At 42.6% G+C, this 21,566-nt stretch overlaps 1 long non-coding RNA gene across 2 annotated transcripts; it reads left to right on the forward strand.

The window, feature by feature from the left end:
* The first annotated feature begins 14,461 nt into the window (after nucleotides 1–14,461).
* Nucleotides 14,462–20,745, forward strand: LOC147757996 (uncharacterized). Of its 2 annotated transcripts, XR_015321020.1 has the most exons (4): nucleotides 14,462–14,727; nucleotides 14,874–15,090; nucleotides 19,019–19,587; nucleotides 19,774–20,745. It is a non-coding gene; the product is annotated as an uncharacterized LOC147757996 (long non-coding RNA). The 2 variants fall into 2 exon arrangements; XR_015321019.1 differs by having other exon boundaries at nucleotides 19,019–20,745.
* The last annotated feature ends 821 nt before the right edge of the window (nucleotides 20,746–21,566 follow it).

The raw sequence follows: 21,566 nt of genomic DNA on the forward strand, positions 1-21,566 counted from the left end.
CCATCGTTTTTTAACGTTCGTCGTCCGTCGTTGCTGCCATCATGTGAGTACACTCAGAAGTCGAGCGCCGGAGACCGAGACACAAAGCAGGGAAATCCTAAGTAAGAGGACGGAAGCGAAAATAAAGATAGAGAAGCGGCGAGCGAAAAGCCCTCGGCGGGGTCGCCCTCGCGACGCTGCTCTTCCTTACCCTCTCTTGATTATCCCATGTGAACTGATTCCAAACTGCCGGTGAAGGGGGCAAAACTCTAGCGGTAGACAGAGGCCCGTGCTCCTTTTTGGTGTCAACACCGGCACCAGGCCTAGCATCAACGTCGGCCACGTGCAGCGTGGCAACAGAAGTGCAGTAGTAATCGGAAGAACAAATTCTAGAAAAAAAAATGAGACGGGTAGTATTCGGAAGAATTAGGGATTCACGGGAGAGAAAAAGGACGTTCACTTAAGCTATTTTCAAAAAGAAGCGAGTCGGTAGAGGTAAGGGGTACAGGGTGTTGGGGTTTGTATTTGCGCACGTAAAAATCGCCGCCAAATACCCTTAAGAGCGAAGCTAAAGACCCCCGTAGATGTATGGGGGGAGGGGGGAAGAAATGTGGGATACATCCAAAATGAAACGAAGTGATGGAGGCAGAAATGTTTAAAAATTAACAAGAAATAATTACCTCCATATTTCCGTCGTTCTTCAATCTCAGATTAACTTTCTTTGTTTTAGACGACACAACATTCGCAGTGTACTACCGCAGTTTGCCGAATAGCTTCTGTCCTTTTTTACGGATCTTTTTTTCAGAATAGTTTTTCCCCTTTCTCACCGTGTCTGTGCTATTGATCGCCTTCTCGTTTACGGCCTTACCTCGCTGCCCTTTCTGAGTAGACGCGCTTCACACGGCTGGCATCGCAAGTTTCCCCGGTACCCTGCATTACGCTAGCGTCCTACTGAGACAAACGGGAGCGAATCCTGTAACCAGCACTACACCCACGCGCAATGTCCTGCGGTTCCAGCGTCAATGAATTTTGCCCGATAAGCGGTAGCAGTAACTATTTGGTAGACTAGATGCCCCAGGAAGAAAAGGTAGGGACTTCTTCCGAAGCAGCTTCTTCTACTTCCCGATGCTTTCTCATCGGTCCTCAGCAGAAGCCGCCGAACACGGCAGTTCTCTTTTTGGTGTTTCTTATTTCTCTTGGCTGTTGTTTCTTCGAAGGAGGAACAGAGAGACGATCGGTTTGAACTAACTTTTAATGGCTCCCGATAGGACCCTAACGAGGTCATCGACAAAAAATGCCAAGAAACACATTCACGTTAAGAAAGTGAATAGTAGCAACTAGAATCAGCCACACATATATACATTTCGATGAGACCGTCGAAGAGATATGGGCTTGCTAACTAATGTGTATGTTGTGTGGAACTAGTCATATATATATATATATGCATTGAAGAAATGCACGCGCAACGAAGGCGGCGCACTCACACATTTGTGAAGGGAGTATATGTTAAGCAATGTAAAACGAAAACGTCATTGACGTGTACCTATCTATACGTTCCATCCTAGCACATCTCTCACCGTCCGATTCCGTTTGTAATATTTATTGCTATTATTTTACAGTTAAGAAGTTGCATGGTTAGGAATAGTGATCTAAGCTAACAGCATCCAACTCGTTGACCTGGCAATGTTGGTAAACGAGCAGAATATGAGCGTCCTTCGTGGAAATCGTCTAATGACGTCCAGCTCAAGATAACAATGTTTATTATTTCTGTACCGGTTAAGCTTTTAGCTCATACAGACATTTTACCTCTCGATTTATCATGCAGTTCATTCGAACGATTTCAAAGTGTTTCACATATAAGAGTGTGTTACTTTAGCCAGGCAATTAATAGGGCTGGAAAGCAGATACAGACTTCGTGACAAAACGTGTCGAATGGCGTGTCAAGAATTTTATTTCATCTTGGATACGAAAGTCCCTGTATGTTTCGAGTTGTACGTCCGATACTGCCGTTAGTACAAGCGTCGTTGATTCCAACCCACCGACCCACCCTTCAGTAGCGTCGAAAGATTCGTTCGTGACACCTCCGCTAGAGTTCTTCTCGACGTTCGTAAAATATTTGATCCGTTGCGACATAATGTTTTGCCAGCGATAATTTCCCTGCTTAGTTTAGAGGGCAGTTTTTGCAAATCATACTCATTTTGTCTATTCAATAGGTCCCCCAAAAGTGCGAACAGGGACCGTCGTTTATGGCAGCCTTACGACATTGGCAAGTATTTCTCAAGGCTCTACAGAAACCATTTTACTCGATTTTATATACCAATGCTACTTTATTTTTAGTTAACATGAGCTCTGCCCATTATATAACAGTCTCGTCAAAAGTTTTTCTATCCAAGAGGATAATGGCGCAAAAGAAGAATCACTGATAGTGCCTGCGAGCGGATTTCGTTTGCTTGAACTGAACCTGTATGTGTCGTCTATTTAGCTTTCCTTGACCAGCTCAATCCTATGCCTAAATCGATGGCAGCAAAGTTTATTCCAATAACCCAACGCTGAATTTTAGCAGCGGGGTAATCTGGGCGAAATTTTGCCGCAATTGGATTAAGATCAGCTTGAAGTGAGTATTCGCTCCCGGCGCAAAAAAAAACAAAAGTTCTTAAGGCTTCTAATTTATTTGGACAGCGAACAGTAATCGAAATGGTCGCCTAACAAAAACAAAAAAAAAAAAAACAGGAAGGATAATCGCTTAATGATTGGGCGAACTAAATTTTCAGTTAGTCTGTACAAAAACGGCACTCAAAATATGAACCGACCAAAGCGTTTACACGGTCGATCTACAGAATACAAAAAAAAAAAAAAAACATTTACGACAGGCTTAATTGTTGCTAATAGTTACAACAGGGCGTAGTTATGCTGACGAAACAATCTTCTGCAAAGAAAAAAAGCTAGAAAAGTATTTACTTGAAGGTATTTTACTCGCTGCATTTTCCCTAACCTGCACTAGAGTATATTTCGGTTTAATTTGGAAAGGTTTTATAGGCTAACGGGGCACTCAGGTTGAACCGTACATATTCAACTATGCCTAGTTCACTAGGTTAATGGCTAGCAATTCAAGGTATTTCAGAAGCGAAAACATTTACAATATCGTTACAGAGATAAGAAACGCAAAACGCCTATTTAGGTCTTATTTAAACCTTTCTTTATATATATATATATTATACGTACATATACGTATTCTTCAGATAAGTGTATATTGTATAACGTGGCATGGTGTAAAAAGCCGCTTCTTATCTAACGGAGTTTGCTGAATTGTGTAGTACACAGAATAGGGAGATACGGCCTAATTGAGTTCTCCTCTAAGCATCTATTCTTCTTGTGGTAGTTTTTAGTGCGTGAGACACCGATCTAATCGTTAAATAAAAATGGGACGATAAGCACGTCGACCGACCAGATGAATTAGGAAGAACAGTTCAGCTGTCTGATTTAGATATCTGATTCGTTCTAATTGAATGAGTCCGACCTATTTGCGAATCTCGTAGGTAAGAACCTGAAAGGCAATTCGAGTTCAGAATTTGACGAGCTAGTGCTACTTCTGCATTACAAACACAGGACCAAAGTGTGGAAAATAGTGACGGTGCTGCCAGGCTCCATGTTGTTACGCTCAGAAATATTCGAAACAATATAGCTAACCGCAGAGGGTAGCAAAATCTGCGTAGTGGCTCTTAGGCCGACACGATGAGGACGCATGGAGAGTTCGCATCAAGTACATGATTCCAAGAAAATAGAGATTTTTAATAGCATTGATCTGTTAGCGGACAAAAAAGCAATGACTCACAAGTTGATTTCAGCATTTATTTGGAGCAGCCATTGCTCCATATGCAGCAAACGCGTTTCTAGATTCTACCTGCTTCTAATAGGCTGTCAGCCCCAAGGTAATCTCGCCGGGTTTTGAAAGCATTCCCAAAAGCAACGTAAAGATTCGCCAGTCCTTAGTCATGGATTACCGTGCGATCACCAAACGTCTTCAGGTGCTGGGGTATCCACTCTTACTCAGTCAGATAAAATACATCGTACTAAAGGCTACACGCTGTACAGCATCGAGTCCCTAGCTTACCTAATGTCAAAGACCTTCGGATAAGATGCCCAGCGTCAGTGGACTCCGTCTAGTGGATGTGCCTGAAAGCTCGATGGTGTACAATGGAGTTTCGCAATTGCCTGTAATGACAGCGTTGCAACCGAACGTTCGTGGCAAAGACGCTAAAATCCAATCTAGCTAATGACAACCAAATAAATTACGCCTATGCTGTATAATCATGAGAATTTTTCTATACAGTTGCTGGTGATAATGTATAAACAGTAGTAGGAATAATGAATAGTTAACAAGGATGTAAACAGCAGCACCGTCACTAAAGAGGATGCCTGTAATATACTGCTGACGCTTCAATCTGAAAATATTAACGGTAGTCTTCTTTAACGCGAAGCAATGTTTCGTTCATTGTGCATAAAAACAGCAGAGAAAACACATGAATACTATGTACACGTTTATCGGTTTTCTATCGGTAATTTTTAAAACAGCGTTATCCAGAAATATGCTCATAGAAACAGGAAAATCTTTAAGGGACTCCTTTTCGATTCGCGACGGACCAAGTAGAGCAGACGTCCTACAAATACGCACCGCTTTAAAACAAGTACACGAATTCGCGTTATCAATAGAAACACGACCAACCGCAAACAGCATCGTCGGCAGCACCGATTGGACGAACGCCGCTAGCAACAATTACAACACCTAAACACAAATAACGAATTTGTACTTTGTCAAACTTTGCTAAACTAGAATATACAGCCATTCGATACGTGAATGCAGACGGCACTATGTGAACGGTTTCTAACAATAAACACGTTGCTACGGAGGCCCCTATGAGATCTGCTTCAATATCTCCTACGCTACCGTAGATATTGGGAGCTCTATGTCCAAAAAAAAGTTCACACTAAACGGCAAACGGACGATACGATCCGAAGAAGTAAGTTACTCTAGTTGATTTGAAAAAATAGGAAGGTGGAGCGATGCATAAATATTATGAGATGGAACAGATTCGACGACCAATGACGTGGCGATACGTTTTCAATATTTACCAGGACCATATTAGATGTTGTTTGTAAAATATCAGGGCGTCACGATATAGGTCTGAAACATAATGGCCATCTAACGTATCTAGAGGGAGCGAATTTGAATAAGATACAAAAAAAAATCAGAGTTCAAGCGGAATCTTCCGATTTGTTTACATTTTCCCCAAATTACACGTGGTTCTGCCTTATCTGTGGGCTCCTCTTCTCAGATATATACTCTGATATATACGCGTATACTCCTCGCTGTTCACTGATTAAATTCACAACAAAAAAAAATATATGTTACTATTGTTCTTATTCGTACGTTTGTTAACATACCTATTCATAGAATAAAAAACATTCGCATTATCTATTGTAGGTGGTCGAGATATGTGCCTACTAGCCACCATACTTGTAACGAAAGTACATGGTTAAACAATATGTACATGTTTGTAAGAGTATAAAGCGGCCATATTCAGTGAGCCTGCTACCGTTTTCGTAGTTAACAAACGTAACCTGTGCAGTCTGCTACACACGAATCAAACGCCTTGCATGCGACTGCTGATTACCTCTGCCTATACTATATATATATATATGGCAAGGCGTAAATAAAAAATACATTTCTATATAAGAAAATGTACAGCCCTCAGCAGGCGGTGCCGTCCTCTTAGCATCTGTGTACGGCCGTCATAATCATCCATGCCCGGCTAGAAGGATATTTCGCTTTTTCGATACGAGGATGAGCTTCTTCCCACCCATTCGATTCGACCCGTCCGTCGCTTTGCTTTCCTCAAGGAGGAGGCACCACCGCTCGTCCCTTTTTCTTCCTTTTTATCCCTGGCTGCATGTCTTGCCCTTGTAACAGCTCAACGTAGCTCTGTCTTTTCAAACACAGTAGCAAAGAGACGGCTAATATCAGCGATCGACACCGGTCGAGGACCGACGGTAAAGAAGTTCAATGAATGAATACAGGTCCTGTCACTCGCCATTACTGCTGATCCGAGATCAGGAAAGGTCTCTCCCGCTATGGGACAAGGGCCGCCCAATTCATGCCCTCGTCGGATTGGCGGATGATCGGCGGGCAACCGAGTAGGGGCATTTTGTAAGCAGTGATACTAGCAAAGCTCGTGGAGAAATCCGAATCGGAAGGATAGCTTTAGAAACGGCTCCGGTCTGGAGAGCTCGTGTGCGTCTCCAGTTAGAATAAAGCGAAAATGGACGAACTGGAAAAATCTTAGTCGTCGTATGGGTCACATTTTCTATTACACTAGTGGAAGTGAAGGTTTTGCCTATTAGATTTAAGGCCGATGAGCTCGTTTATGGCTTCTGAGTAAACGGCTCATCCACTGCCGCCATACATGAAACGTAGGTAAATAGGTATGGATTCTATTCGCTGACCAGTTTAACGCATAAATTTTAAAAGGTTAGCCTGGCCCGATCCGTAAGAATGAGAAAATAAGACCAGTCCTTTTTTCTTATTAGAGGTATCTCGTGCATCAATAGGCTATTATAATTTGCTCATCTAGTTTTACTATAAAAAACGATTATACTGTAGGTATATCTTGATTCAGTCCATACATGTGCCTGACTCCCTGAAACGCAACTATTTGGGGCTCATGGCGAAGATCGGGGCTTTGCGGCTAAGAGCGCCGTTGTCAATTTGTTTTACCCTACTTTCCATCAAGCATTGTCTATCTCGTACCTCTCTTAGCCATACATCGAATTTCGCTAATCTGATTAGACGTCATCAGACTCGCTGATTTTGTATATGCCAAGTCCATAATGTTATTAAGGGAATACCTTGTATTGCCATGGCAACCCAACATGGCTGTCTATTCTGACCCGACATGCACTCGGTTTGTGTAAATTATTTGCGAATCTTCGCCGACAGAGACTGCCGCGATTGTTGGTCATTAACATCCTGACAGCATTTTAACGTGAAATAAACTTTCGTTTTTCTCATTAAAAGGTTACACATTTCTGTCAGATTGAGCGGTAATCGCCGCTGTCTCGGATGAATCATGCTGTTCAGGGAATAGGCGGGGAAGAGGCCTTTGTAAACGATTAATACTTAGAGGTGGAGTATATCTTGAAAAATACGTTAGATAAAGCACTTGCCCATTGGAAAATTTGGGTCGACTACGAGAACAGGGGAAGGAGGCTGAGTACTGATCGCGGGGGTTCACTAAATAGAAAGAACATGCTTGAATAAGAGTATCTCATAGAGAGTCGTTTCCTGTCCTGCGGGTTAACGGGAGCATTTTTACGCTAATTTTACTGGTCGACTTAACGGCGGGTGAAGCGGCAGCCGACCTTTTAGCTCTAAGTTTCTCGGTTTGTCGGTCGAGAAGAGATGGCAGAAGTTCGAGATTGAGATTATATGACAACTTCTACATGACACACTTTGACCGCATTGCCAGATGATGTTACTATGAAGAAAGCTTATGACGGACAAATTGTTGAAACCACTAAAAAGATCGGCGACTGTGCACACAATGGAACAGCGTACGTAGATGTTTTATTTTATTAAAAGCAAATATCGACAATTAACCATTATTTAGGTATTTTTGGAAGGCCAATTGTCCACTGCGGAAGATCTGTGCCTCTGGAATATCTACGAATTAGGCGAAAATGAACTTTTTAATTGTATAATATTAAAACTAAGTGACATAATAGAAATACCTAAGCCGATTGTTCGTTGGGATCACGCTGCTTATCAGCAACAACCAGTTATCATGGCAAAACGTAAACAAATAGTAAGTCTTAATCGGAAAAAAAAGCGACCAAGCTATATTGTATCTGTCAGCATGGATCGAATTCGCTAACGTGATAGTTAAATGTGGTCTAATGAGGGCTCTAGAATCTTAGCACTGAACTTGCCTTAACCTATCAGTTCGATCGCAGGTGTTCTACGGTACTGAGAGTTACGTACAAAGATGGTCCGTTTTACTGGTATCGCAAAGTAAAGGGCTTACGTGATTTTTCTTCAGTGAAGAGCTAATTCCAATAAGCGGTTCCTGAATAATTTCGACCTAATCAACCTTTAGCAGATGTGTACGGAAGTTGCAACAAAAAAACTTTTGGACAGATATAGCCTTTTGGTAGCACATACACAGTTTACAGGAGGACGTGCCTGTTTAGAGGCGATCTTATAAAGACAGAGCGAAAACAGGCCTTCGTTACGATCACTGCTGATCTTGAGATTGCGCCTTTTTAAACGACACGAAAATAATTAATAATACATAATAGAATATGTCAGTGTTGTACGTTCCCATAATTCTGTTTATGGCGTGCATGTACGTTTGATCGTGTCTAGTGATAAGTCTGCGTGCAGAATTATGACAAAATCAGAAAGTACGTGCATAACGAATCTGTCGTAAGTTGAATCTACTATAACCACTGGAACTTCTCCCTCAGCACGACCTTCATATCCCTGTCTTTCGACCTGACCGAGGAAAACATCTTAGAAGCTAGATGGTAGCCAGATAAGAAAATGCTATTGATGCTTTTTTATGAATGGGGTATGAGGTGAAATGGTAGCTGATGAGTGATGATATCGTGAGAAAAAAATCTCATTCTGAAACAACCCGTACGTTATTTTGCATGCAACGGGTATTTAAGGTGCTGGCGGATATGTTGCAAAAGCAGCTAGTAAGTCTGCGATGAATTTAACTAAGGCCATCTTGATTGCGCCAGAGAGAATATATTTAACAAAAATAAAACTGGACAAAAAAATATAATCGAATTTCATTATTAGCAAATTAACGGTACTTTTCTTATTATTAGCGGTAGTCAATTGGAACTTGAATTGAACACATCATAACCGCTAAGTTCTATCTATCTGCTCTACTAACCACTACAAATCTTTAGTAGCGGATTTGTCCGGCTCCAATTAGCGTAAAGGTATTGTGTTAATTTTTAAGTGATCTGTATAGTTTCGCTGCAACCGTTTGCAGCTGATTTACTCAATTCTTTGTTCGTTGCGAATTACTTGATAACTTCATAGCATGAGGCTCCTCCGCATTATGAAGTCTCCGTGATACCCAGTGAGCCAGTGCCTCTACAACGAGCCTCAACTGACTGGCAGGCGAACATATATTCACCAATAGTAATTAGTATCGGCTTGTTCCCATCTACTCCGACCCACCATACCTATTCGTCATACGCGGTATCTACCTGTGCGTGTGTCTTCGTATGTATATAAGGGCCTATGTGTTCTTTGCCAGCTTTCTTTATCTCTTGCCGTGGGGAACGCCCCAGAAGCTCCGACACATACACACACTTACGTCGTTACATGGCTATACGGGCCGCCGCTACCTCTCAACAAGTTCTCCCCACCCATAAATACGAAAGGAACAAGGGAGCACAGAGGAGCCCACAGGCCCAATACCGCGATAGATTTTGTCCCTCTTTCCTATGCTTGCCCATACACCACGTGGATCTTGTTTCTACCTTCTTGCGAATCACTACTATGGACCCACTCTCGTAGGGGCCGGTGGAGGAAGTAGGTTAGTCATCTGGTACAGTATTGGTTTTTTGTCGCCAGAGCCAGGTCGCTAGTTCGACGGGGCTCTGGCAACGTTGCTCGACCTGTACTTGGGGTACTGCTGTAGCCGAAGCTATCGTGTACGCGTAAGTCTAGCAGTAGGTTAGAAAGGGGTTTAGCAAAGGCGCCGGTAGCCTGTCGGCCTCATGGGAGTAGGGTGGCTGCGCCTTAGGCGGCGTAAGCGCGTCTCTAATTGGGGGCTTGCCCCATAGTTCAGATTAGACAGAAGGAAATCGGAGTATGGACAGTGGAGAATGTCTAAAGTAAATGCGAACTTTGATCTGAAGAAATATATTTCGTAACGAAGGACATCACTGTTCTCACATAGAAGAGCAAATGGGCGAGGTGATTTGTTGTCCTATTCAGCTGGACACTCAACGACGTTTATGCACCTTGCGCCTTTTGCGCTGCGACAACCGCTGCCACTAGTTCTACTACAACTACGAGTAATGTCATGAAGGGTAATTTCGACAACATGCACGAAGTGGGAAATTAGTTGCATGTAGACTGCGCTTGACTTTTAGTTAGAGAGGAGATTAATATGGTTAGCGTTATTATATTTGGTTATGGCTTATGAGCTTGATATGCATCGTCCTTCCTAATTCATATGCTAACTTAGGTGACAACGCTTCTGTAAAATTTCTAGCTAGGTCAATTTTTCTCGCTTAGTGGACATCATTTCAGTGTCCGTTTTTTTGCCTAATAGGTAACTGCGACGTGGACTTCAGTGCCCATTGAGCTTGTAACTGGCATTTAAAATGCATGTCACTGCAGGATGGCGTGTCGCGTATGAGTGTCTTAATAATATGCGCCAAAACGTATTCTTTAGTTTGATTCGTTGTAGTTTAATTGGGCAGCCCGATACAGACGCAACGGTGCTTACTGTAGTTCCTACTATACGAGACACTCATAAACACACTTGGCTCTCTAATACCAGGACAGCTGCCGCTGTCGCGACTCAAAGGGCGGCAATATCGAGTTCCTCAGTATCTAGAATCGAGTCGCATCATATTTTGCATCCCCCACAATGATGAACTAGATTTCTGCCACTGGAATCTAGCTTATATTATGCTTTCTCGAAGCTTTGCCATGTTCTGCTGCCGCCTGGTCAGCTTTATATTTATATATATATATTCTGAATAGTATCCACGCATTTCTGATGGAAGCAAGAATATCATGGGTGTTATACTGCTGGAAGAAGCCCGGACAAAACTCGCCAACCGATTCGTCTACTTACTTTATATGCGATTATGCACTACACATATACATATTACGTATAGCCTACCAGAAACAGATTGCCGCTTGAAAAAAAAATACATTTTTGAAAAAAAATTTTCGATATCATTTCTCATATATATGCGCGAAAGCAGTCGGCTTTATGCTCACATGACCAAAACAAATGCAGAAATGGAACAGCAGTTGTTTCCCATGCAAAGTTCTGTATTATACGCCAATCAGGGAACTATCTAAAAACCATTGAGGTCGTTCCAGCTAAAAACTGTTTTATATGCCTGATGCCCAGTTTTCGCCCACTTAACGCCTGGATCTGACTTAACTCTATCACAATAAACGCAACATCCCCTACTTTTAGCCTATTTGTTCTCATTGTTGCTTGCTTGCTTGTTTTAGAACAACGCAGAAAAGCTCGCGGAACCCCCACAGAACTCAGTAATAGGTTTCACCGTTAGAAGAGACAGTTGCTTTTTTGCTTGTACTTTTCAGACGCGCTCCGTTCCGTCAGTTGATGTCTGTTGGCATTATTATCGTTTTTCTATGCTAAGGATAACTCTCTCGCATGCATTCGGGGTAGACACTGTAGCATCCTCTAACGTTGATCCCTTAACACTCTCTCCCCGTATCCTCTCCTTCCCTTGCCGTCTCCTCCCCTCCCTGGCCGTTGTCGTACTAAACATACTTGTTTGCAGCAGCTTATCAGCACCTATGACATTGGGTTTCACAGACGAAAAAAATGAGTAGAAAGAATGTATATTAAGTATGTATGAAGGACACGCAGTAAGTGTCTGCATGCGTCGATGAACCAAAGTAGATCTTTGTCCCTTCTCAAGGAATCCTTCGCGGGTATACTTCGCGTAACACGTAGGTAGAGGAGCGTGGTACGTTGCAGTCGTTCTCTTGTTAGCGTGCTCATTACGTGTACCACGCAAGTGAAGACGTTCTATCCCTATTCCCTAACTAAATAGGCAATGCACTGCCATAGGGGACTGGATCGGTAGTGAATCTTATTCTATGGGCTTTCAATGCAGGTGGGAAGACATTTCCGTAATATACTACGATAAACAAACGCTAAGACGATTGCCACACCAAGTCAAGCATATGTTTATGTAAGTAACAAGCTGCGTTGCTTTACATTTCGTCGTAGGAATCCAAACACAATTTAATAAATAAACAGCAACAACAACTGAGGACTGAGTCGATCACGTTCTCCTGTACCTTCGGCGCCGAGCACATTTCTTGCGTTAACAGCTTGTGCAACAAAGATGTAAGGACTACGATACGTAAATGCTTTTATCAATAGCATAGAAAACGGCTCTTTATGTGAAAATCATCTTGACTAAAAATTCATATGTTGCACTCTCATTGTGTGTTTTTTTTTCGATACTTAGGTAACTTCTAATATCGACGCAAATAATGAATGACACAAGAGTCTCCCTACATAACCTTGCACTCACATTGAAAGTTAAGCCCTAGAATGCCTACCGTTGAAAAAACATATCCAAACACAAATGTAGGACATGCAGGATGCGCTCGGAATACGCTTCTGACATCGTGAGCGTGCGTTCGAGACGCACCTGAGACAAGCTCATTGATGTCAAATCGGTAGACGGCGATCATTTTAAACGCACTAATAATGAGTCATAATGGCTGGCGTCACAATGTCACACACGCTGTTAGCACTGACAGCTATTTCAGGCCGAGGCGACGAAAACCGTTAGGATCTATAAAAAAAGAAGCCTTATGTGGCCTCCAGACGTGCATCGAGCAATGCTTCCAATATTGATTACAGTGCAACGGCTGCGATAGAGATCTAATTCATTGGAGCATTCACTCGTGTATTTAAATATCGGTTGGTAACGCTAGCAGGTAACAACAAGTTCACAGAAATCTTTATTTCCCCTATAACGAAATGAATTGCAAGCCAGCAGTCCAACTCAATTGTATGCACGTGTACTGCTGCTGCTGCCAGTGAATACAAGATTTTTTAATTCCAAAGATTGAAAGAACCGCTGTTTTTGTAGTTGTTGTTTCAATGTATAGACCAGTAATTGCGAGCTAATTATACGATGATTGCTATTACTTCTATGTACATCTAGTGCACATACATATATTTATTTATCATATACGAATCTGCGGCACGCGTAGACCTCGTCTTCTGTAGAGCTGTGTACCAACGAACCTCCCCCTAAGCTACGTCCGTCTCTCTCCCACTTCTCCCCCTACGCTACTAGGCAACAAACCAAGCCAAGTAAAGGAGAAAACGTAATTCTTGCGACAGTTGTTTATATTAAACAAGCAGGAAAACCCCGATGCTGGTTAGTTAGATGACATTTGTGACTGGCAGTCGTAGCATTAGTAGCGTGTGCCAATGCTGAATAATGTTCATCAAGACCCTGCGACGAACTCCTATTGCTACTGCCTATATGCGCTCGAACGGTACGAGGTGTTAAAGCAATCAAACATGTAATGCGGTTAATAATTCCATAAAAAGGACATTGTTGTGCCTTCTCATATACAGATGAAGTGATTCACATACATATAATGCCAGAAAATATACCTCCTATACTTTACCAAAGACTAGTATTATAGAAATGTATTAGAGGCATTTTTGGCGAGATCGTAAAGGAAAATCGGTATGATCTGATTAGCTGATTTATTAATTATAAGGATGAAATTGAGTGATATCAGTTGCGTAGTAAGTCAATTCATGTATTATTATTATTATTATTACTTTAAGCCGTTTTTTATTTAATTTTTTTACCGAAAATTTTTAAACTGAAAGGGCAACATTATGAAGCCACATATCGCCGATTGTGTGATTGCACGATGTTTCCTATGTAAACTTCCTTTCATCAAACTAATCCATTCATCTAGCTCTCATTAGGTCTTCCGATTCAAGGCTTAAACCGTCAAGGTAAACAAATACAGCAGCGTTTCCACCGACCCACGCCGGTGATACCATACATAAAATCATTTCTACGTGCACATTGAGGATGACGGGACGCATTGCCATCGTAGGAACGTAGACGCTATAGGGGAAAGTCAATCTTTTCGAGTCATAAAGCTTCCCTTCTTGTGGCCCCCAGGGCGTCTTTCCCAAATCCGCTTACAAACAAAGTTGTCATTCCATCATTAAAAGGCGGAAGACAGGATCTAAACGTAGGGTAGTGCTCGACTACATCGTGATAGAGGAACGGTTTCAGCTCTCGCTGTGGCATCATTGCCAGTACAGCGCCCTTCTGCAATTCTGTGGAGGCACGCACGCACATTCGACTGAATGCCCGATTGGTTCCCTGTTGTTGGTTTGCTCAGATTCACCTTTTTGGTTCATATTCTAAACGAGCGTTTCGAAGAGGCCTAAATACAAGCTTAACTGAGCACATTTTATAATCATAGAGATAAAATGATTATACAAATAAACTCGGCAGATACTAACGGCTGATTTCGTTGTCCATGCGACGAAAATAGGTGCACATTCACCGTCCTGCTTTGTATCGTACGAAATTTCGTTAGCTATAGAGTATGCACGTGCACGTGCACGTTGACAAAACGGGACAATGATTCTTGAAATAGAATAATATACGAATAAAGCTAACATCGGGCTAGGCAAATTCGAACGCACTTGTGGATGCTATGTGATGATGCGCTAAGATATTATTTATTCTTTAATGTCGGTATATCTATGCACCTAAATCCATATAGCATTTACATTGTAGCTCAGACAAGGTTGTGCATGATATAGCCCATCGTATCTCGAAAAAAAAAAACATTGCACGTCGACCTGTGTTGTATTGTACGTGCGTTTTGTGAATATAGCAGGTCCGTCAATTCGCCAATCGTAAACTGCCGCAAGATTATGTTAGGTCGGTGGCCCTACGGTAATACTTTGAGAAACCACAATAGTGTTAACAGTTTGTGAATATGCTTTCTAGAGAATATTCCTTAGTTAAGGATACATTGAAAATAACAGCCCTTACAACAACGCATCATGTTTTATGGTGGCCCACAGGAGATGATCAATCGTAACATGGATTTTACCTGCATTCTCAAGGCCGTAGACGATGCTGTTGACTCCCACAGGAATCATTTTTTCCGTCTGCTGCAGGTCTCAAAGGTTGCCACGACTTCGGCTACGGTTCCGGCTGCCGGCGCGGTAATAAACTAGAGAAAGGAAAACGATAACAAATGAATAGATTGACGCAACACGCAACGATCAAAACCTGCCAGTAAGCGTATAGATAGAATTTTTTAGGGTAAGTCTTATTAAAACATCTCATTTGCATGTTTGATTTTCTCCGACAAAATGTCATTCCAAAGCGTAAACAGAGAGCTTCATATTTAGTAAACCTACATTATACACAAATGGCTCAAGTACGTAAGTATCTATGCATTATCCAAAATACCAAAAAATCATCATGACCGTCTCTATCTCTACCATGGTGATAATCCACATGAAGCCTAAGTATGCTCGAAAGATCGTAGACCACTTTCGGTAATTATAGCACAACCGTCAAAATGACCTTTTGGGAAGGTGGTTTGGCGAGGGACTCCGCTACTCGTACCCGTTCGGCGCTAGTGGAGCATGCGTCGACTAGGAAGCCAGGCGTCTGGGAAGATACCCCAGCAGACAACAACAGCAAAAGAGAGCGAAGGGCAAAGCACTCATCTAGGTTCGGCAATGGCCTCTTGTAGTCTTAGGGGTACCGGCACTCTCGTCTGAGGTCTAGACGTGGAGCAAGCTGTATGAGGACTTAGCTAGCCTGAGATGCACCGACAGGCACGAAGCAGCCTGGCCGGGCGCGTGAAACGCCACCGAGTCAACAGGGACAGACATCAATGGAAACAAATGGAGATGTAGGGCGAAGCCATCCTACGGCGAGTCAACGACGGTGATCCAGTCATCCGCAGCCTGTTTGTCTTACTCGTGGCGCCCTCCTTCTCGTCCATCTGAAAGGCGAAGACGATCCGAAGACCTCCGTCGCTCTAGCCCAGTTACAGGTAGGAGCCGCAGAGCGCCATCACTTCTCTACATCTTTGCCACGCATAACTTTAAAACTAAAGGAACATTTCGGCTCAGAACAGGCAACAGAAACTAGTCTGCAAGTGAATGCTTATAGCGAATGCTGTGGTGGGGAACGGTGTACTCTGCGGAAAAAGGTCTTCAAAGCAGACGGCATGTAAAAGGGGATGTGGGACAATTTGACAGCTTGGGGAGCAGATGGATTGAGGAGAATATTGCGGTGTTGCCAACGAACGCCTAACGCCTGCGACCTCGACGAAGATTCAGCGGGGTCGTACCGATGCGGCAGAGGCCGTCGGTGAACCAAGTACAGTGATAGATTACCACAGTGCACTATCTCAGACAGCGAGAGGCCTCAAGACAGCGAAGTATCTAAACCACGTAAGTGGGGAAGACTCAGCAAAATACGAAGAAAATACGCAACGCCATTCCGCGCTGCGATGATGCGCACGGCCTAGACGCGTGATGTAAACAAAACGAGCTAATTGTAATGTGATGGTGGGCCACTAAAATGTAGTAGTTCAAGCATCAAAATGATATCACGTTAGAAAAACGATACTATTGATTTGCAACCGGCAGTATAAGGTACAATGTAAGGTTTTTTTTGTCAAACTAATCCTGTCCTTTTCACTATATAAATAAATTAAAATCTATATTTGTATTTTGGGATAAGCTCGAAAGTCACCTAAATGGTTTTGATCATTTTCCGAGACGATCCGATGGCTAAATCTCGTGCTGGAAAGAGGCACTAAAAATGCATTATGTTTGAGGGTAGTAAAAATTGCTTTTAAATAGCACATTTGTTCTACTATGCGCAAATATATAATACGTTTGAAACAGTTTGAAAGTGTGCTAAGCCCGGTCACATACCGGTATGACACGAACCTCCACTCTTCATCACCCTCTTCGCACGTTTCCCTAGAATGAAGATTACAGCTTCTCAAAAGTATCGCTGAACTTCGTCGATTATATTCGATCGACCTGTAAAGTCTTACGAGGGCGAGGTTGAGTTCGAATCATTTGGCAGTACTCTCGGTAGAGTATGAGTCAGTAAGAATTGCCATCAGTTTAGGTTCAACTAATGAATTCAACTAACGAATGAACTAGCTAATGAACGGAGCGGTAACGGCCGTTCGATTCCGGTCATATACTTCAATACGCTAAACGTACGCAGAGTTCCATTCAGAAAATAACTTTTTAACGCACCTAAAGCTATGTTCGATATACGTTGTTTCTATTGATTGAAAGAAGCATTTATATCGAGTTAGTATATTTTATGCTTGTTTCTACTGTACCAAGACGATACTGATGGCCGAAAGTCAACTAGCCCTTCACTGAATTGAAGTCTCATATCTAGCCTCAGTGTCGATACATGATCACCAAACGGTCGCACGTAATCTGTTCGAAATCTATCTGTCAGCTATTTATAGATTCAACCGTAGGTAGCAACAGATTTCACACGTTCGACTGAGGTTAGAGCTCATATGTGCATCGCTTTTCCCTCTACTCTATCTTACTTCCGTAGAACGGGCGCGGCCCAGAACAGGACTGGACGTCTTTCAAGCTCCCTGAAGTAGAAGAAGGAAAATGGGAATACTCTCTGTTGGCCTTTCAAACAATTATTCATACCTGCCTGTCTTCAACCTTGAACAGGCGCGTCGATGTTTATATAGTTTTAGATGGGACAGTACTGGCTGATAGAGGTTAGAGCTAGATATCAAATACGTTTTGACTTTATGTTCATCTGAGGGAAGACGAAGCGCCTGCCAGAGGATGTCGAAAGTCTACTATTGCTATCGAAAAAAGCCGATACCACTCGTTCACTCAAGGGTCTGAGCTCTGGTCCCGTGCCTTTCTTCGCCCCGCCGCGGGCAGTGCTGATTACACTGGAGACCAAAGAAGTGTATTAGTTGAGTTTCGTTGCGTCAAACACCTAACTACGCTTCGCAAGGAAGGCACACAGGCTTCACAAGATGAGCTGGCCCTCAACCATACTGTTGGCTTCCTTGGTCCACTTCTCTTTGCCCTCGAACTGGACCAGCCTTGAGAAGTAATGCAGCTATGAGCAGCAGATGAGAGGATATCACTGGTGCCAGCCTAACGTTTCCTCACGCCTCACATCATGGCCTGCCGCAACTTGGTAGGACCATGGAAGACGACATGTGAGGTGTGCATCATCTTCACAAAACAGGACTTATGAAAGCGAAGAGGCAAGTTGTAGTGGACAAAAGCTAAAGACTGATTTAGACAACTAATGCCGATTCTGGAGAGATGCCGATGAACTGGAACTGACTCAGTTCTTTTCACTTCACTACGTCATCGTTTGCTTCGTTTACAAAGCCTTGGAGCTTAGATAGGCAGGCACAGAGCAAACGCAGGTTCGTCTGTGCTACTTGGTATGATCGACCCGGTTCCCCTCGTCTTCCCTGTTCACTGGACTCCATTACTAGAGTTCAACACCGTTCAGTTCCAAGGGACAACGCCATTTTCCTTCTACTTGCGGTGTTTTTCTCCCCTTTCGATCCGCGAAGGAGGCGGTACATTCGGAATATCCCGGCTCTTTTCATGTCTGCTGGGCACATTTGTGGTCTCACCACTGCTACAGCTATCCAAGATCACTGATACGACATCAGGGAAGGTGGCATAACAGTACTATATGCCTAGGTATGCACGTATAAAAACACCATAAATATAACTACTGTTTCCGTCTACCTTTGCAAGACGTGTAGCCTTTATAGTAAGACAGGACAGCGTATTATACGTGAACATTACAAGCAGATACATTATCGAAACCGACATACAGCTGGATCTCAAAGCAAACGCTAGCTCATAAAAACACACGTGGTAGCAAAGTTGATTTTTTCTACTTGACCTTTTCGAAACGTTTATCTTTTTTAAAACATATTGCTTTTGATATTGTAACTTTCGTTTTAGAAATCAATCACATGTGACATCGCAGCATTGATTACCACTAATTGTACCGTTTGCATGAAACATTACCTGTCTCTTTAGAAATCAATTACTTTAACTGTTATAAAACAACATAGATTAATTCCGCTTCCTATACACCTATTGAAATTTAACGAACTCAGTTCTATTGGCTTACCAATTATTGTTATATAATTGCTTTCCAGGTTCTCCTTTCCTGCTCTAATTATATCACGCCTGGTAATTCCGGTTTTATCTTGCCTCTTTTGCTAATGGCTTTAGCTAGCTGAAACGAATGAAGTCGTATGTGCCCTCGCGTGTAGCGCATCGTGGATGATTAAGCAGCCGATATTTTCAAGAGGTCGTATTCTCGTAGGCACGAGCGTGCTAGGACATGAAGAAAGTATAGATTGCGGAGCTGCGACAGTAGGGTGTATAAGCAACAATCTGGTACGGGGGTAAAGGAATGTCTAAGTGAAAAGCCCTGTTCGAGCTTGTCCAGGCCGAGCAATTTGGCCTGGAGAAGCCAACTCGCCTTTGTTGGCTGGCAGTGCCCCTTTGTTTTCATTGGGTTCTGCCGCGGTCCTTGTCGCAGCTCATTCGCGGGGAGCAACCCACTGGCAACAGTATACCCTCTCTCGCTGATCTATGGCAGTCACATTCTGACACAACACATATATAACGGTGCGTTTGATACCGGAGGTATCGCCGGCTGTACACAGCAGCTGTAACCGGTACGCTCGGAACGACGAACGTGCGAACCCATTAGCTTGCGGTAAAAATCCCTAATATGTTTTATACGTACAGATCCGGCTCAGAAATGCTCGTACATTAATATTCGAGTAACATAACATACGTGAAATGTTAAAGCAGAGGGCTTTTATATAGTCATTTTAAATATAGTAACGTCTCGGTAATATAATAAAACAATACTTCTTTGCTTTTGTCATTGCGATTTCAGATGCGTCAATTGATGTATTTCAATATAGGAAAACTAGTAGGGCTTAAAGGTCAGTTTGATTTTGGATGAACAAGCGGTCTGTGCTGCAGTAGTCTGTAGTTAAGTCCTTTTTGTATGCAATCTCTATTTTTTAAACAGCTAAAATATATCGGTTTCAATATACCATCTTGTATTTTCATTCCCATGACGATCGTACACTCTATACGAACCAATCAATAAATTAAGACATAACAATGAGCCATTAAAATGCAATTAGTTCCGAACCAAGTAAAAAAAAAAAGACAAAGAAGAAAAATTTAATTAGGCAAAGCTGGTACGCGTTACGACTTCTGCGCTCGTTGATACCATTGACGAATATAAAGCGTGTTTGGATCACATTATGTTCTTTAGAGCGACGCGGTCACAAGTAGGTTCCTGATTCCTGTGAGGTAAAATGGGAATGAGATTTCAATAATATTGACAACTCCCGGCCGCACCCCACGTATCGTCACAGCGAACCTGATTTTGGTGATATAAGACGACCACCAGAATGTCCCCAATGACTCCTGTAATTCCCCGGAGTGGAACTAGTAGTCACCAATCGTGGGTCCCCAGCAAAACATCCACTTCCCTGCTTACGTCTTAAAAAAGCACTCGTGGTTGCCACTCCCTGCCGAGAGATATCAGCAAACCTAAAGATTTGAAGCTGCCCATAGAGCCCAATGCCGTAACAGCAAGGCGGAGTCCCGCGACAACCGCAGGCATAACTTTCGCAGGCCGCTTTACCAATATAGCAACAGGGCTGACAATCCCGTGTTTCTATTGATCCCCTGAGCCATACCCTGCCCTTCGTCAAGGAAAATGACTATAATCGCAGTGACATGTCCTGATAAAAGCTCTCGTTTTTTAAGATTATGGCTGAGCTACGTATGGGGCTATGGCACATGGATAACCTAATCGCTTTGAAGATAAGATGGATGAAAGCATGTTTCTTAGTAGCTGCAATTACGGATAATGAAATTAAAAAGATTAGGCTAGAAATAATCGTTTTCTTTTTTTTAGTCTCTAAGCTAGCTACCTCGCACATAATGTTTTGAAATTTTTCGAAGTTATTACATGACCTTAGACTTGTTGTTTGTGCTATACAGGTGTTCCGTAATGACGAATTTCGTAACACAGGAATTCCTACACCACTGTTTCTATTCTTATCTGAAAAAATATGATTAACCTTCGTCTTTGACCATTTCCGTTTATAACGAAAAACATTAGGTTAGCACGTAAATGGACCAACTGCTTAGCCTAAGGTAAGGATGCGGCTGGACCTTTTTCACGCGCTTCTATGCTGACCTAGTGGTAGATAACGAGATCCAAAATTTGGATTAAACAAAAAGTACGCTCAACAGCGTTTGTCATAGATGCATACAGATTCATTTTGCAGATAGCCCTTAAATGGTAACGAAAAAAAAAAATATATATATATATATATATATATATATATATACATCAAGAGAAAAAAAGATAAGGTGAGGAAAGGTAAGGAAGCCTCTTTAGTTCATTATTAATGTCGCTTCGGCACAGGCCACCTCGCCAAAACATGCAACAAGTTTCTGCTGCTGTTCCATCGAGCAATACACATAGTAACGCTTCCCACAAACATACGAGGATAACGGGGTTAAAGTATACACTCCGTGTAGCACAATTTGTACTCCTGCATCGTGCAAGTACTCTCTGGTATCTGTCCGAACAGAAGAACACCCACCTCCGGCCCCTCAACGACCACCCAAGGGAGGGCGTTCCGTTTTCTCATGTTGCGA

The sequence above is a fragment of the Varroa destructor genome, unplaced genomic scaffold, assembly GCF_002443255.2.
Source record: "Varroa destructor unplaced genomic scaffold, Vdes_3.0 BEIS01000002.1, whole genome shotgun sequence".
NCBI classification, from domain to species: domain Eukaryota; kingdom Metazoa; phylum Arthropoda; class Arachnida; order Mesostigmata; family Varroidae; genus Varroa; species Varroa destructor.